An 18,218-nucleotide genomic window follows, 5' to 3' on the forward strand; every position below is an offset into this window, starting at 1 on the left:
ATTTCAGGCAGCGGCACACGTCTGGTTGAGGATACAGTGGAAAAGGACCAACAAGATAGTTCTTAACATACAGACTGGCTCTTGTGGGAGAAAGTAGTCTCTGATACAACCTTTGCAACCCTGGCTCAGCCAGATGAGGGCCTCCCTGCAAATCTCTTCTCTGTCCGAGTGGCCTTGTGTTTTCTTCTGCAGGAAGGGGAAGAAGCCAGTCAAGCACTCTTTGGCAGAGGGGAGGGGAGGAGAAGAGAAGTGAAGAGTTCTGCTCTTAGTAATTCTAATATGGAAAAATAAAACAACAGGATTTTGTTTCTGTAAAAATTTAAACCCCTTCCCCTACACACACACACACACACAGCATTTTGTTCAAATATATGAAAAGGTTTATTAAAAAAAAAATAACTTGTTGGCAAAGAAATGGGAAGGTGCAGGTAAAACCTCAGCAAATTTCTCTGGGGTGGAGAACTTCTCAAACAGTATTTCAGAGGTGAAGCTCACCCTTAGCACTGGTTATAGCACACCTTTCTTTTTTCTTTAAGGTTTCTGTTGCTTCCACTGCTATCGCAAGTAACAACAGCAGCAACTGTGTTGGCAGATTGGTTACCATTTTGGTTCTTCACCATGCCGCACACCTTTTTTTTTTCAAATTGTTTTTCAGAGTCTTTTATATTATCCTTATTTTAAAACATATATCCTGCTGTCTCTACATCTGCATAGCAATGGATACATATGATGCATCCTATTACTGTTGCACTCATGTCCTCCATTTTGTGTCTTCCTCATGTCCTTCCCACAGGGCATCTGGTTGGTCACGGTATTAAGTAACCTGACTCATCTGGACTTAATGCTACAAACAAATCTTAGTTGCAATTGAACATGATGGGACAACATGTATGAGGTTGTGTTGGTTCTCAATTTTACTTACCTGTTTCAAATAAGAGAAATTAAATTGGCACAGCTCTAGAAAGGTTGCTTGCCCTTATGAACGAATGATAAAATATTTGTGGCCTGGCAAGCTTTAAAAAAAAATTGGTAGAAGATGTATTTTTGCTGGTATATTGTCCCAAAAGATATACAGAAAATGGATAAGAATTAAATGGAAATGCAAAGAAATAGATGGGACTTCTTACCATATGTGGCAGACATGTGATAAAATTAAACAAATTTGGAAACAGATACATGCAGAAATGCAGAACATTCTCAAAATTGATTTCCCTATGAATGCTAAGAATATGTTACTGAGTATTATACCAGAGATTCTTTCACATAGTACACTAGTGTTATTTAAATACATGATAACAGTGGCAAGAGTTAAGATTGCACCAAATTGGAAAGCTTAAGATTGTCTCACTATTAACATTTGGAAAAATAAGCCAGCTGAATATGCAACAATAGCAAAATCAACCAATTATATAAATAGAATTCCTGCCGATGAATTTAATGAAAAATAGAAATCTTATTCTGCAAAAATTAATATTTAAGAAAACAGAATCTGTAAAAATATTATTAGATAATTGTATTTCATGCTAGAGTTATGACATTGTTAATGATTGTTTAGAAAAATTAGATTGATCCTTGAACCTGAATGAATTGACTGATTGAACTGTGGTTAGAAGACATAGAAATGTTTGCTATGTTGCAAATAGGTTAGATATTGACATTATATGCTATATTTCTGCAATATCCCTTGGTATTTTTTTTTTCTTCCTCTCTGTCTCTCTCTCTACACACACACACACACACACACACTTTATTGTCTTATTTATATTTTATTTTCTTTATGTGAAAATAAAAAATGAAGAAAAGAAAGGATGCTCCCCTTCTATCTGCATTCTCTTCCTTGTGGGTTGATTACAGTGCAGTGGTGCAGCTAGGTAATTCTAGACACGGGATGGAAGCCTCTTATGGGGGCTTGTAGGAAGTACTTCAGCTATGAAGAACACACCTTACATTTCCACCTCTGTCCCCACTTCCATTCTGTGCTTTAGAACTGCTTCTCTATACCTGAGATATTAGAATAACAACAGAACTGTATGGCATTGCTGATGTCTGAAACACACCCATGCAAATGCACACACTGAGAATGTGCTGTTTCCCATTTTAAACATACCTAAAGAATAGTATCACAGTGACAACAGCCAGGAATAACAGGTAGATTGCTTCCATACTTAAAGCTCTCCAAGTCATCATTGCACAAAGGAAAAGCCATTTCAATCACAGAATTGGGAATAAAAGCCTTCTCCAAATCAAAAATGATTGGGGGGAAGCAAAACAAAGTATGGCCAAGAGAAGGAGGTATAGTCCCAGACCTGACATTTTATACCTTGAGTAACAGGTAGTGGGTCTGGTAATGCATTCCACTTTGAAGAGCTGGACTGACTCAGAGTAAATAGTACTAGGACAGGTGAATTAATAGGGCAATTCTGGAAATGGCAGATAGAGCAAATGAGGGTAGAAAGTGAGAGAGAATTCTTTTTCTCTTGTTTTGGACTCTGCTATGAATTCTATCCCCCACACCCTGATTCTTGTAGAAATGCAAATTGTACAGCAGGAGCATTAAGATATCCAGGCAGCAGAGTTTTCATCCAACTCCTCCGCAAATGAAGAGTCGCAGTTTTGGTCCCCAAAGATTTAACACTGAAGTCATCCTGCAACTTGGTAGAGCTAGTGAAAATGAAAATGAATTGACTCTTCAGTTAGTTTCTTTGGCAGGTAAATCACCTACTTGGGATATACTGCAGCAATTTACTCTTTCTATTTTCTAACAAAACAAGACATCCCAAGAATCTTTGCCAAAAAGTATGACAGAGTAAAATGACTAATTTAACAGAACTGAACTTCTCAGGATTGGAAAGAAAGCAGAATGTTGTTGCTGAGGAAATGTCTCACAGGTGTCTTATGACTATATAAACATGGCTGAATTAATGGTGAGTCTGACTCTTTCATGCTGGAGTTCATTCTGTTGCCTGACAGTCATCATTATGATCTTTAGGAAAATGTCCCCAAAACAGTGGCAATTAGAATGCCATGAAAATCTCACCTGCAGCTGCCTTGAGGGATGGGCAAATGCCATTCCCAGTTTATTGTTTTTTGTTCTAAGAGAGCTTTGCCCATTTGCCTCACTGCTTTCTCAAATCTTCTTTCCCAAGCCCACAGAAATTAAGAATTTGAAGGTTCCTTGTAGGTCATCTAGTCCAGGCTCCTGCTCAGGACAGGAAGACTGAAACAAACAGTGTTTAACCTCTGCTTGAAGATTCCCAGTGATAAGATACCCATAACCCTTGCAGGTAATCATTTCCATTACTGAACTCTCACCATCAATAAATTTCTTCCAACACCCTTCTAAAATCTACCTTTCTGTCACTTAAGTATATTAGACCAAGTCCGGCCATCTGGGGCAAGGTATTATTTGTACTCTTCTATATGACAAGCCTTCAGGTATTTCTAGAATATCCAGAATTTAGGAAAGCATGGCATTTAGTTCATCTACTGGAAACAAGTTAGAAAAAGATTTGATCCTCAAGAAACCACCACAAGGCACTAAGAGGTAGTTGACAGCACACAATAAAAGGAGAATAAAATTGTGTGTTTATGTGTCAAGGGCTAGAAAAATAAAATAGGGAAGGTGATGTTGTTTCATGTACTAACTACTTTGATATTTTCCTCAGGGTCATATAACCCTTCTATAGGTGTATATGCAAGTACAAAACTGTGCAGTAGCTTACAAGGCTCCCAAGTGGGAAAGATGTTGCTCTAATGTTATCTCATGCATAAAAGGTTATTTCTGAGCAGAAACCTCTTCTCCTAAATGGAGGGAAGCAGATATTTCCCCTATCTAATTAGGTACAAGGAAGGGTTTATATTTAAAACATAAGCTAAACTGTGGGAAACAGTATGCCTAACAAGGATTAGGACTTGATTTTCAGGAAAGGGGGAAAATACTGTGGTCATAAAAAGATAATTCACTGTGTTTCATATTGATTATTCCTTGTATCTTTACATTAATATTAATGTGTTAATTATGACCGGTTGTTACTCACACCATGGTAGCACAGATTATTATTTCATTTATAAGATGTAGAATCCCTATGTTGAAAACTGAACAGAACTTGATATAAAAACCATATTAATTTTAGATAACAAAATTACTAGAGAGGTGGGAAGAATATGGTACAATTAAAATACCTTCCAACATGCTGTGTTGTGTTTTTATCTACCAGATGCTTTTGGACATAAGCATTATGATTAGAGCTGTGTGAACAGTAAATAATGCAATCCATTCTCTTTACTGCAAATTGGCAAAATAGTAATGCCTTTATAAGAGTTCCCATTTTTCTTCATCTAATACATTAGGACACAGCTACTTGAAAAAATGTGAACCAACTGCCGAAGGCAAAAGGAAATAAGAAATAAGAGAAACTTTTCCAAATAGGACAAGGAACAACTGTTCTGTCTTAGATCGGTGCATGTACCTGATTCTTATCTCTTACTGATTGGAGATCTCTTACTGATCTCTCTGATTGGATTGACTAAATGGACAAACTAATTTTAATATACCTTTGGGACAGACACAACACACTTCTTCTGTTTCCATACCCATCCATAGCTGAAGCTCTCCTGTGGTTAACAACATTAAGTCATCCATCTAGATTTCAGCCAGGCCCAACCCTGTTTAGCTTCCAAGATTAAGCAGGATGCGGCACTTCAGGCCATGTGGAAGCTGCATTTGTACATTTGCAGCAGCAACTGGATTTGCACAAGAATGTTTTGCTAAGCCCATTTCAGACATGGGCATGCACAATATGGCTGCACAATCAAAAATTCATCTCCTTCTTTGGAGAGCAATTCCCAAAAGGAAAACTGTGGAAAAGAACAGCACCAAAACCTGGATAAAATAAAATCTGCCTTTGATATGGATACCATATGTATATGTATGGTGTCTTTTGAAGAATCAGCATAAGGAAAGCAGAGATCACCCTGTTGCAGCAAAGTAATTCTAAAATGCATCATGTTGTTTATGAATTATTTCATTTGCTGAATGTTGAAATAGTCCAAACAGCCTGGGTGGTTCAGAAGGGGAACCTGGAAAAGGGCCTCTAAACACCAAGTGAGGGAAGCAGCCATTTGACCAGATCCTGGTTTTGTGCCTACTTCTAAAATTCACATCCATATACATAAAGACAGATAAGGTCATGCAGGATGCAATTCAATTTTAGGGATAAGACAGGCCTAGGGCTAGAACAAGATGTGACAAACATTGGGTGAGGGTTACTCTCTCTCTCAATCTCTTTCTTTTCTTTCTTCTCCTCCTCTTTTGTCGGTTAGAATTAATAAAATAAAATGTCCATGTTTCTGAAATGTCTGCCTTGTAGAAGCAGTAGCAGATGAAGTAGAACAGGGGTTAAGATACATGTTATGCTTTGTGCTACTAGAATTATAAGGAAGAGAAGAGGAGGAAGCATGGAACTGTCAATGCGGTTGTGCATCTTCAATGAGCTATAACTCCTGACTTAGGCAGCAACGAATTGGAGCTGGCTGTTCATCTCAGGAAAGAATGATAAGTGGACAGTCTATGGCTTGTCCCTAAGTCATCCTATGCATGGGTGTGTGTCGGGGAGGGGGATTAGGTAGCTATATCCTTCATCTGCGCTGTATTTTTCAGCACAGATGGAGAAAAATAAAAATCACTTTTGAGAGCTGCAGAAGCCAACAAAGTAACTTCACCCTGTGGGGTTCTAGAGGTTCTTAATTTAAACTATGAATCACTTGCCAAACCTAGAGAGAGGTTTCTAAGGCTTCTTCCTTTGGGGGTGATTCTGCCTTTTGTTCTGCACTATATATTTCCAACATTTGGAACAAGTTGAAGCACTTGAATAGCTAACAGTAATCTCACTTAACTATGGTTGATCTGCCTATTATTCAGCTGCCTTGTAGAAAGTATAAGACTTTTTGTTCTTGTACCTTCTCCCCTTGTGAAGCTAGATTCCCAGAAAAGTTATTATCATCTGCTGTTTCCTCAAATAAGCTCAACAATAAATCTAGTTTCTTTGTTCCAGATCTCTAAAAATGATGGAGAAGTTAAACAGAAGGATGCTGTTTGATGAGCACAACCAAATACTTCAAGTCATTTCAGCCTTAGGAAGACTCAGCATAGATAGTATTCAGTCATGGAACCATTTATGCCAGATAGGAATAGTCAGGTTTCACAGATGAACTTAATTAAAATTCCTCTTTAACCTCTGTGTTAACCTCTAGGGCCTATTCCAGCCTCACTTTTGATTCAAGCATACTTAGTAAGAAATAAAAGCACTCTGTCAAAAATGATATACATTTTACTGGACACCATGATAACATATAGCTATGGAATATAAACAAGTAAAAGGAAGCTTCTATTGCTCTTTTCTGGGACCATATTTGTTCCCTAAATAGGCCAGAGGACGCTACATTGGCCTCTAAACATCCTGAGTGACATATTAGTTCTTCTCAGCAGACTGAGAACAGAACACAATGCCTCTTTCCATAGATGTTATAAAGCTGCTGTTTCCTACTATTGTCAGTATGCACATAAGCTCTCACTTCAGCTTCCTGGGCATGAACCTGCTTCAGTGAAGTTAAATATTTTTGTTCCTACAGCAAAAGCAGCCCATGTGTACAGAATGACTGAAAAAGAGCTTCAAGGCAATTGTTTCTGGTGCTCTTCCTAACAAGCTGGAGACCATAATACTTGGCATGGCTTCAAGAAACCACTTTGGTGTTTGGACACTAGGAAAGTTCACTGCACTGCCCATTGCTCCTTAATTACTTTCTTGCCATACTTCTAGCAGAGTCTGATCGATACATTATGAACCCGCCTCTGATTGTATTTGATGTCATAGCTACAGAACCTCGCCAAAAATGTATAGAACTTTCTGTCCTCAAGCAGTACTTGTGCTTCCCCCACTAACCCCATATTCAGTGCAAAAGTTGTGTCCTTTCCACAGGGAGAGCAAGACACTAGGATACCAGACTGCATCTGCATCTGAAATTCATGTATAGATGGGCAAGTCGTTAGGATGGCCTATATAAAACTAGTGAGGAAGGACCTTGATAGAACCAAGTGACAGGTGGTACTAGTTTGTACCCCTGTTGTGATGCTTTAGCACTGTGGAGCCTTGTGAGCCATCTATGTTTTGTGGTCCAAACAGTGGTGAATGTGCCAGGAGTGGACTTGAGCAGTGGTTTCCATGCACCGTCCACCTTCGAACATATCCAAACAGTTTCTTTGGGCTTTTTTCCATTTGCCAGAATAAGGAAGCAGGGGGAAATGAGAAACAAGAAAAGTTGAAGATGAGGCCTGGCAACTGGAGCAGGCCAGATTGGCTCCAGGATATTTGACTTTTGTATTCGTTCAACATGAAACTGCTGCTCTTCAGAACTACCCCAGTACAACAGGTCATGGATTTGGGGATTTTATGTGCCCCATCTGGTTAAGTTATTCAGTCAAACTTTTTATTGAGGGTGCCTGTCTCAGTTCCAGAGGACCACTTTCTCTTTCTGACTTTCTCCCTCCTCCTTCTCCTCCTCCTTTTTTTGTAAGGTATGACTAAACTTATATGGCATATTTTTCCTTCAAATAGCACATCAACCATTATCACAGCTGTATTGTATTTGAACTTATCATCACGCACAATACATAAGTCTTTGTCAAAGTGTTTCCTATGGAATAATGAAGTATAAATATTGTCCTCTTTCTTCACTGCAAACAACAACCCACCTTTCAATAAATTCACAGAAGACTTCATAGCAGATTCAGAAGATACATCTAATATTGGTTTCCTTGTTTCAAAGAAGCTGTAATTTGACAAAATGAATTACCTGCCACAGCTTTGTTACATATTTTCATCAAGATATGTTTCATAAAAAAGAAAAGAAATAGCTGAAGAAAAAAGGTCAGGTGATAAAGTAGGATTCATTTATCTGTTATAAATGGAAGACAGTTTGCTGGAGCTACTGTTTCATTTACCTGCTTTATTAAAACAGACGATCTGCCATAAAACGAAAAGGAAACTTTCAGAAAAAAATCTTTTGCATTATTACTTTCATTTGTATTTTACTTGGCCCCTTTATTGGGCGATGGAGCAAACTCAAGGAGGGAAATATAAAGCCCTACTAATTTTGTACAAGCAATTCCATTTAAGGTTTGGTCTAGATACAGTAAATGCAATTCATGTAGCAAACACATCTCAGCCAATTTATCAATATTTCTGAAAGATCAGTATTTCCAGTTGATGCCACTTCGATGCCACTTGCATGTGTCTCATGAACCTTTTCTTTCCTTTTCCTATATTTAAATACAATTTTAAAAACATATTCTCATAATATGTATATTTCTACAATATTGTCTTCTTGATGCACACATTAAAAATCTAGCTGGAATCTAACTTTCTTGTGCTCAGTGCACTTCCTTTTCATGCTTGGCTCTGGCCTAGGAAGCAAGTCAAGCTGTGATCAAATGTGATCGTCCTTTTTGTGGTGAATTATTCTCCTGCTAAGCACTTAATCTCCATCCACCGAACATGATGTGGGCAACCCGCAGCCAATGAAAGATGAACTCGCCACCCACAGGGCCTTCTGACTGTCCCATCGCACACTTAACATTTGTGCATTCTCTCCTGTCACCCATGTGGCATCCACGTGAGTTTGTACATGCAAACACTGTCAGGGTAAGCTTAATCACAGTCCAGTTCTTTTTTGGTCACTAGCACGTGGCTGAGATGTTCTCTGAGATTGACAAGTTCATGGTGCATGGTGAGGGGTGGGTTTGAGATATGCATACCATTCCGCTTGCACAGCACATGGAACACAAGTCACATGTACGGAAGCAGAATTACACCTGTGCAGCTGGCACACAGGCAGTGTGTATGCATACCAGCTTTGCTAGTTATTTATTTTATTATTTATTTAAATAACTTATATGCTGCCCCATCGCATGAGCCTCGGGGAGGCTTACAATCATAAAATCCCGCATAAAATACAAAAAAAAAGTTATGCCTGTACATCTCTAATGTTATATGCAACGGTTGGACTTGTTTTCTGTTGCATGAATGCTTGCGATGAGACAGTCCTGAGACAGAGAGAAAGAGGGCCAAAGACCAGGGAGCTGAACTAAGAAGATCTGATAGATTCTCACCCCCAAAACCAGATTGCTCTCACATCGTTAATGTGGATTCTTGCTTAAGCAAGAAATTATATTAAATTATTCAGGAGTTCTAAAATCATGTCAACAAGTTGTAGTTGATGTGTTAGCACTGGATGTATGGATCTGGTCAGTTCATAACCAAATAAATTAATACATTTCAAATTCCTGAAGCATCCCTACACAACATGAATTCTAAAACTAGGTATAACCACGTCTTATTATGCAATATTCTTTTATTACTCTTTTCCCTTCCTGCTACCTGATCTGTTTTTAGGTTCTCAGTTTTCTGCTGTTTGGTTCATTCCATCTCAGTTCTGTGCAAGATCTTTTCCCACACAAAAATGAATACAGAAAGTGTACACATGTTGGCAGGTACACAAATTGCACTGAGAACAATGTAGGTGTGTGCACTACAGATTTGTGCACTTATTTGCTTCCATGGTTTTCAACAGTGCACACGCTGAATGCTTTTCTTGTTTTGTTCTGGAGAGTAAGTACATCATGAACCCAGAGAAATGCAGTTTCCTGACCACAGGCCGTGTGGTCAGTTCATGTTTAGTTCTAGAGGTGTGAATCCAATTATCTCACATTAAAATTCAAACCCAACAAACTTCCTCCACCGTGTCCTGCCCTCCAGACTGCATGCCTGTTTTCATGAGGTGTGCATCCTACAGAATGAACACCACTTGCCTGGTCGGACAAATGGCATACTGATCATGGTACCTCTGTTTTGTCTATACCGAGCTTCTGTTTTTGGGTGTTCAGCCAGCCTCCTGATTATCATGCCTACTATCTCACCTGCATTTGATCCACCTGGAGATAAGGGATGATTGCTTGAAAGTTGGATCAAAGCTGTCCAGACATGAAAAGGCACCTACAGTTATGCATGTCAAGCAAAGATAGGGGAACATTATGCTATTGCAGGAAGAGCTGGAAGAGAACAGAAACAAGTCTAGGCTTCTGATATGGAATGACCCAATTTGTTTGACTTATCTCATCAAATAGCACTTTCATGCTTATCATATTGTCAAAAGGCCTGTTCCTTCTTAGCTCAGTTACTGCAAATTAAGAGCAACATTGCCTAGTCTAAGCAACTGTTGTTGCATTAAGGTATTCCAAATGGTACAAATGTCTGCAGATGGTATAAAGATACACTTTAAATGAATAGCAAGGGTAATTTCCTTCCATTGTGAAATGATTTTAATTTTAATTTTAATTTTACTGTATTACTGAACCAAAAAGAGACTAATTTTGTATCCAATTTAGCAGAGCCTAGTTGTAGCTATTGTTTTTAATGGCATCATTGTGTGTTGCTAGTAGAAAATACTGTGAAGCAAGTTTAATATGTGAAATTATATCAAAGCTATTCATTCATCTGTTTGTATCAGTAAATGGAAGACAAAGCCAGAGTAAAAAAAAGGAATATGCAGTTTTTAAATATAAAAAAGTACCTCAAACCAAAAATACTCTACTAAAACAATCCACATTAAGTACAACTATTATTCTGAATGTACTGTGCTCTTGGGGCACAATTAGCTTGTTTGATAACGAGTAGTGTAATTGTGCATGTGTTGGGAGGCGATAGGAGAAGGGCTTTTTTAGTCTGCTGTGAAGAGGCTGAACAAGATACAATCCTGTACAATTTAACCTAGAACACATAGTATAACTTGGCATTAAAATGTAGGAATTAAGCCATGTTCAGTAGGACGTTCAGAAAATAATTTGGTATTGATTATACACATGTTATCCTTCAGATGCTGAAATACCCCCAATGCTGGAACCCCTGTCCGCCTGCAAGCAGGTGACTAGGTCATCCTTTAACTTGGAAACATCCATGCAGTTGCCTATCAGTTTATTAGATTCAATATGGAATGGAACAATGACAAAATATGCAACTGAAAGAAAACACAAACTGATACAAACAAGTGAGAGGAAATTAAAAGCTAACAAATGTAATCATGTGACAAAAAATTAAAATTGCACATTCAAGAATCAAGACAGCTACCACAAAACATGGTGCACCATGGTTTTTTATACATATTTGGCTACTAATTGACAGAACTAATGGACTTTAGTCTAAATTTCTAATAGTAAGAGTTTTGGTTATAAAACTAGTGAAAATGAAGCTCCACTAACAAGAGCTAATGGAAAATTTCACAACCAGAGTCCTTTTCATTCATTTATTTATTCAACATTGACACACCACCTAATTTAAAAAAAAATCTTTGGGTGGTTTGCAGCAAGAGTTACATGCACTCATACACAGAGTTCAAATCAAATCAAAACCATGGAGTGATAAAGTGCAGTATATAAAAAACTTCCATCAGAGATTAACTCATTATAATCAATATTATATTGATTTTATACACAAACAGAAAAGTTGCAGTCCTTGCCTCACTTCCATTGGACATAAACCTCGCTGAACATGATGGGATATATTTTCGAGGAAACAAGAAACAGATTTGCTGGGAATTAAAGGCAGCTGTTCTATTGAATCTGCATTGTGAATAAAGACATTGTCTTTTGAAATTGGCCTGCTATTAACACAGATTTTTTTTTCCAAGCTTCCCTCTCAGTCTGTCACCTTCCTTCACCTGAGAGGGTAAACATGTGTGGGAGACAGTAAGAAGAGTTCTCATGCAGGAACCAGAAGAGAAAGGGAATTATGAACATAGCAGACAACAGCATGAATCAGGAGTTTAGATACCATGAGGCTCAATCTTTCTTCCTCTTTCTCTTCTTTTGTCTTGTAAGTTTTTACTGTCTTTCTGTCTTGTAGATTTTATCTCATTGCATATGCAAAAACAATTTATCAGAAAACTATAAAAATACAAAAAGCGGGATCATTCATAGCTTATATCCTCATTCTGTGTAATTGCAAGCACAAGTTTGTAAATTGAATAGTCTGTGAAAGCTATGCAGACTTACTTTTATTGTCCGCCAGGAAGCAGTTAAAATAAACATTGTAATATTAAATAATATTACAGTATTAAATAAATAATAGCAGTTTAAAATAGGGTGGGGTTACAAGAGAAGGAAAAGATCTGAAATAGAATCGGTCAGAAAACAGGTCACTTGCCACGAAGCCCGGTTCCCTGATGAGTGCACTTGTATGAGACAAATCACAAATTCAATTGCAATATTCAATCCATGTTCATGGAATCCATATGCACACTCTGGATTGATGCTTAATATATTGTCATGGCCACAGCGGTTCCATGTTGGAGGCCCACAAGTTGAACACATGGGGATCTATGGAAGCATGCACATGCTAAGCAGTTGGAGTAGCATGTTTGCAACTTCTGTAATTAGTCTTCTGTAATCAGTTGCTTTAATAAGAAATGGTGGGGACCGAATCCAACCAACCAAACGATTGATGGATGCGATTCCAACTTTGTGAACTAGGCTGTGCATACACACCACCTCTAGGGGATCTGCCAAAGGAATTCGTCTGTAGTGCTATAACTCTTTCCCACTGAAACTTACTTAGCCTGGATCACAGCCAATGATAGTCTTTACATTTTTTACAAGCACATTTTTTACAAGCACATTTTTTTACAAGTGCATTTTTTACAAGTGTAGAGTAATATCTTATTTTTGAAGTTGATATAGTTTCTGCTACTTTTACTAAGAAAAGTTGCCCTGATCATGAAGTCAATGGTGCACGTTTCAATGGATTGTTTTGCATGAATATGTTTGGGCAGATACGTATGAATATGCATGCCTGCTATAATTAAATCTCAAGAAAATAGGGTTTCATCTGGAAGTCTACATAAACTGAAACTCTAGGTCAAATATTATTTTAATCACATTAAACACTTTCAGACACCAATTTAAGTTTAATTACAAGTCCTGCCTGAAACAATATTATTAACACAAGTTCCATCATTTGCATATCTTGACCTGAAGTAATAATAGAAAGTTGTCACTAGAATGTAATGCTGCTAATTATATTAATTAGTTTATATGGAATGGCTGAAGGAAAACAGTACATTTCTGACAAGGTAATCCCATATCAGACCAATCTTCTACAGATGTTATTTGGTTGCAGTAGAAATTTGCAGGTGAAGTATTGTCTTCAGCTCAATCTTGTGCATGCTTCCCCAGAAGTAAATGCTTCTTAATTCCTGAAGGGGTTAAGCTAGTGGGCATATAAGAGATTTAATAATGAAAGAAGTTGCCTGTCTGCCTCTGTAAACTAAGACAAGGTAATATTCTTTCATTAGCTGGACTCAAATTAGTGAGGTTACACATTAAGTTTTTGTAGTTTTCTCGGCATCAAGTGAGAAGCCTGTAATTCTTCTACACGAACTGTGTATCCAAGTGCATAAAGATCATGAAATCATTTTTCCTTCTACAATATATTTCAAGACCTGAACATTTTAAATTCTTAAAATCTATAGTTTTATTTTATGGAAGCATATTTGCTCCACGATTCTATTCAATTTGTAGAAAGTAAAAATATGAACATGCAAAATTGCTTTAATTATTAGATTGCAAGGGGAGAGGAGACGATGCAATGTCCCCAGAAGAAATTGCTTAACTTCTTTTGACAAAAGTGTTGGTTTCCATATCGTGTCTATACCATCCATAATGTTTAAGATGGAAAGCATTTTCCTTATACAGTGAAGTCAGGTTGCAAATGTCTTTCATCACAGCCTAAGGCAGCTTTCACCAAGCTGGTGACCTGCAGTGGACTTCAGGTCTCATCAGCCCCAGACAGTATGGGCAACGGTTGGGAGGTAATGGTCCAAGGACACCAGGCGGGGGATGACTGGCCTAGAGGGGCAGTGCCATAAATTCTAGGCTTTCCTTTGCTTCCAAGCCTAGGTTGCTTGGAGGGGCAAAGGTCAACCATGTCATCATGGTGATATTAGCTGGAGAAGTGACCCCTCAACACACATAAGCACTTGTGTGCACACAAGCACACACACAACCTGCGTTGTTCTTGGAACTGCATTAACAGTAGCAGGCAGACAAAAGGTTTGGCTATCGGCCTTCTGTTTAGAGATAGCTATGCTGCCTTCTCAGTGTTCGATGCAGCAACATAAGAAACGTTTGGGAAGACCGCTCATCCCTCCTTGCTTCTCCCTGACCTCAAAACAGACCCTTGAACTTCAGTGTAAAATTCTTTTAATGTAAACAGAGTGGGCACAATCCAGGGAAAAGTAAGCATTTCAGGCTTCAGTCCTTTGGTCACTTATCTGAGATTGAGCTCCAGTGGATTCAGTAGGACTTACACCTGGGTAAGCACTCTTAGGATTTTTAAGGGGGTTACTTCAGCATGCACAAAAACTTGACTGGAATGATGTTTTACTATTTTTATATAGATATATGACATTAAAACCACCTTATCTCTCAATTCATATTTCATACTGCAGGGTGTCAGTTGGTTGCTTTCCTTATTATTTCTGATGTCTATCCCAGATGCTCTGCTAAGATATCCCAAAATATTAGCCACTGCAGGGATACAAGTATACAACAAATACATATTTATCACAGGACTGGTAGAGACATCACTCCTATTTGGAACTTACCTCGAATAGTAAGTTGACTGTGTGAACAGGGAGGGAGCCACTCCTGTGTTGACAGCACATGCAGTGGGAATGCAAAGAGGGAGGCTTCGCATGTAGCGCTCTATGCGTGAAACCCAATCCCCTCCCTGCAGACATCCAGTCTCTATGTCTAGATACAGGGGGACAGCCTTCTTGACTTATGCAACATCACTCGCATATCCAGCTTACTATTATGAATAGAAACAGTGCTTGAACAGAGGCAGGGTATGGATTTCATCTGCAGCATTCAACCCTCTTTACCCTTGCTGTCACACTCTCATGGCCAAGACTTGAACCCTCTTCCTCAGAAGATCTTGACCCCTTGTCCCCCCAGAGGCTGCAGAGTTAAGAGCCCAGGAAGAGAATTGGGTCACAGAAAGCCTTCTCAAGACTTCTACCACTCCAAGACCTAGTTCCTTAGAAAGTTTTGAGGGGCCAGCTCCCCTGCATCCAGAAGATGTTGCCTGGCCATCGTCAGACCGAAGATCTTGATTATGAGGAAACTAGTATGCTGCAGCCAGTGCAGCGTCACTGTGGTTTAAGGCTGTTAAAACAGACCATTTCCCTTTAAGTGACAAAACCTCAGTAGGTGTAGATGTGGAGCCAAACAGCTTAAATTCTGATTACTTATTTAAGGTTTAGTCTTGATCAGCTCCTGGTTGGAAAAATGCAGAAAACCAGTATGGCATGGGTGATTGCAGTGTTGGACTGCGGACCAGGGTTCTAGTCTGCATTCAGTTATGAAGCTTACTGAGTGACTATGGGCCACTCACTCACTCTGAGCCTAATCCAATTCACAGGTTGTTGTGAGGATAAACAAACATGGAGTGGAAGAGTGGAAGCCACTATAATGCAATGTAAGAATAATAATCCTGAATTTCAGCTCTAGAACCACTGGGAACTTCTGGTGGTCCTGATTTTTTCCTCTCTTGTTTCCCTAAGGAACCTTGGATAACTCAATTTCCCTTAAAGATGTAACTGTAGCAGAAACCTGCAATGTAGGCTATATCAAAGAGCATCATCAGAAACTATAGTCTGAAATGGTGCATAATTTGGCATGATGCTCAATTTCCTTCAGATTCTGTCTAGTGAAAAGAAAATCCTGCTACCTTTTTACTAGCCCCAGGAGTCACCATTCCTGTGCACCACAGTCTGCCTTATTAAACAATTGTCTAGTACAACTAATAATATGGTTTATTAAAAGATTAGTATGCATTGCTCCCTTTTCTCAAGAAAAAAATGTTTGCATAATGAATTCCATTAAGCAGAGCTGATGTGGATCTATTTTCCTTGGTCTAGGAAAAAAACCATATTTGCCTTTCAAATCAACCCATGTACATTTATTAAAATGTAATCTGGTTGAAATACTTTGCTTCGTTCTAAAGGCGAGGGTAGGGTTGGCCTCACCATTGATGTTTTTGAAACTATGAATTATACTGTGTGTAGGTTTTAGATGTTATTGTACTGATACAATTAAGCTTCAGTTATTCAGTTCTTTAAGAGCGAGTCTGTGTCTTCAAAGGAAAAAAAAGATATTAATAGTCAGTCAAATATACAGTGACCAAATCCATAGAAGTATACATGAAAAAGGATGCTGCATGCAAAACTTTTGTGTGTGGCAGTTTAACTCACAGAATGCATCCACTTTTACATTAAAATGCAGAAATACGTGCATTCTGAATTAAGATTAAGCATGGGCAGATAAGATGAATGATCTGTGAACATTTGCAAAGTAGCTTGTGCATGAAGAAATGGGCCTGCATTTCCACTCTGCAATGTTTGTCAAAAGTATCTTTTGATTTTTGTGCAGGTTTTCTGTGCACGGATAAGTAGCACAGCAGTGAATCTGTTAATTTCTACAGTTAAAATGTATGTATTAAATGCTTATTAACATTTTGATCAAGTGCCAGTTCTACTTCAACATTCTTTTCCACCTCCCACACTAGGATAATTAAAGTACAAGGTCCATAGATATAAAAACAGAAACATTAAAAACATTATAATTACATCCAAGGTTGCCTATTCTTACCATTTTCTTCTTCCAGTGTTAAAAACTCTGCTTTTATAAACATGCTTTCAATGAGATTTAATTCACCACTGCTATTCAGCCATTGGAAGTTCCTGGGTCTGACCTGCAAATACTGTAAACGACAAAGGCTGAGTCACTAAAGTTCAGGCAAAATGTTATTTTAATTACCATTTATTTACCTTCTTATTAGTAAGCTGTTTATCCAGTACTTATTCTCTCAACCTTTCTTAATGGTCTTTGTTAATTGCTAATATTATCACATGCTTTTGCTCAGATATTAGGCTAGTAAAGGTATGGAGACCATATGGTGCACACAGTCAAGCATTCATGAGATAGCACAGCTCAGCAATATTTATAATATTTTTAAGTGTGCCAAATTTATAACTGGCCCTTCTTCTAAAGAGCTGAGGCTGTTCCCAGGAAATGGAGTTCCCAGGAAGCCTCCAACCCCAGTTCTGACCTGATTTACCCAACTTGCCTGCAGCTAGTGCTATGACAACAATCTTCTTCCAGATCTTCTTTGACCATAATCCTTCCATTTGATTAAAAAGAAGAAAAGAAAAGAAACAGCTTGCAAAAATGAATTCGAAGGACGAGAACAAAAAGTTCCCTTGTGCTTATCTTACCTAGGAGAGAACCAAAGAGTATTCATGACTATCCTGTCTGTTATTGTATACTTCTCTCTCTGGCAGCCTGTATCTTCCCTGGCTTCATGGGCTTCAGTTAAAGTCCAAGGGAAAATAGTATCAAGTAATTTTTCCCATAGGCCTTTTTAAGATCAGGAACAAGTGGCTGTCTGGAGGCTATAGAGAAATGGAGAGAGATGTAATAGAAAGAAAATATGTAACTGTCTTGGCTACATCACAGTTGTGAGGTGAGCGTCAAAACACCACCGGAATACATTTTCAAACACCCTGAAGATGAGACAGAACAATGGAAGCCTCTTTTGGGGGGAAGAGAACATTCAGGAATTTGGAGGACGGATTTAAGTGCAGTTCTGCTTCTTCCCTGGAGCATGGCACAACACAGCCTCCCCGCCAGCAAACCTGCAACATGGTAGATATAAAATGGGAAGCAGCACAGTTGAGGTGGTACCACCTGGAGTAGTAGTAGGAGAAAAGAAGGTAGCTGTGCTACATCCCACTCCTGCAGTGAGTCCTAGACCATTGGTCTAGCCTAGTTTACAGCTTGCTTGGTATGGATACCTGTGCCACTGAACTGATGTTTCTAGAGCGTATCCTTTGTCCAGTAGACTGATAATTATAGAAAACCTGAACTATTCCTTACTTCACATGGCATTCATGAATCCTTGGAAAGCTCAGAGCATTTTAAGGCTTTTGCCCACCCTTCCATGCTGTGCATGTGTTTTTTGGATGGGGGTGTACGTATTTGTTAAACCTGTCCCATCTGTATTTCAGGGCCCATCAGGCACCTTTTTCCATTAAATGCCCATTTACAG

The sequence above is a fragment of the Varanus komodoensis genome, unplaced genomic scaffold, assembly GCF_004798865.1.
Source record: "Varanus komodoensis strain SLA01 unplaced genomic scaffold, ASM479886v1 scaffold13_3, whole genome shotgun sequence".
Taxonomy (NCBI): Eukaryota; Metazoa; Chordata; class Lepidosauria; order Squamata; family Varanidae; genus Varanus; species Varanus komodoensis.